This window comes from Heterodontus francisci, chromosome 16 (genome assembly GCF_036365525.1).
Source record: "Heterodontus francisci isolate sHetFra1 chromosome 16, sHetFra1.hap1, whole genome shotgun sequence".
In the NCBI taxonomy this organism is placed as follows: Eukaryota; Metazoa; Chordata; class Chondrichthyes; order Heterodontiformes; family Heterodontidae; genus Heterodontus; species Heterodontus francisci.
Window position 1 is genome coordinate 55,061,765 of NC_090386.1, and position 1,285 is coordinate 55,063,049.

General features: G+C 44.6%; 1 pseudogene; it reads left to right on the forward strand.

Moving 5' to 3' along the window:
• The first annotated feature begins 893 nt into the window (after positions 1-893).
• On the forward strand, positions 894-1,002 carry LOC137378565 (U2 spliceosomal RNA; annotated as a pseudogene).
• Positions 1,003-1,285: the final 283 nt, after the last annotated feature.

Below are 1,285 nucleotides of genomic sequence, written 5' to 3' on the forward strand. Positions count from 1 at the left end.
AATCATGCTGGGACCAGAGTCCTGGCGAATCGTATAACGAGGGCTGTAAATAAGGCTTTAAACTAAATAGTGGGGGGGAGGGTTCAGTTGCATGGAAAAACAGGAAGTTAAAGGAGAAGGTAGGGGTGCAGGTTCGTGGTGAGGCTGATTGTTACCAAACTGCAAGAAGTAGACTGCTTTAACCAGAAGACAGAAATAATAAACAGGCGAATAATTCATCAGTGCTGAGGGACAGGTTAGGGGGTATAGCCCAAATAAGAGTTCTATATACAAATGCACGGAGTGTAAGAAATAAACTAAATGAACTGCAGGCGCCATTGCGGAGACATGGCAGGATGGTCGGGACTGGGAACTAAATATACCCAGTTATAAAGTTTACAGGAGGGACAGAGAAAATGGCAGAGGGGGTGGAGTAGCCTTACTGATTAGAAATAATATCACCTCATTGGTGAGGGAGGATATAATGAGGGGAAAGCATCCAGTGGAAACTTTATGGGTGAAATTGAGGAACAGAAAAGGATCTAACACTGTAATGGGCGTTGTGTATAGACCCCTCGTCGCAGTTCTGAGGTATTAGATTGTATAAATGCACAAATTAGGCAGGTGTGTAACAAAGGCAGAGTAGTATTAATGGGGGATTTTAACTTACACATAGATTGGGAGAGGCAGACTAGCACCAGTTAGAAAGGAATGTGTCCAGGATAGGTTCCTACAGCAATATGTCCTGGATGTAACAAGGTGACAGGCAATATTAGATTTAGTTATAAGTAATGAGCCAAATTTAATTAGTAGCCTAACTGTGCGTGAAGATTTATCAAATAGTGATCACAACATGATCGAATTCAAGGTAGCGTTTGAAAGTGAAGAGCACGAATCAGCTACTAGAATTTTATATCGCTTCTCGGCCTTTTGGCTAAGATCAAGTGTAGTATCTGTTCTTATCAGTGCTTATTTGATTGAGAAGAGACCATGATCATTGCCTTTTGATCCTGGGGAAGCTTTGAGTAAAATGGCTATAACCAATTTTCGAGCTTCGGGCCAGGGAGTGCGCAACACCGTTCGGGTGGTCGTGAAGGACAAGGAAGGAGATGCACCGGTCGATCGCACCTTCTTCATCAAGAAAATTCTCTTCGATTGCTGCGGATTTCAAGCGACGGACGTCTTCTGCCTGCAGGATTTCCCCAGCAGTGGATACTTCGACGTGACGTTCCGGAGCGTGGCGAGATGCATCAAGTTCCTGAAGGCGTTCAAGGAGAAAGGGGACCGGGCGCCACTGTCGATCCTC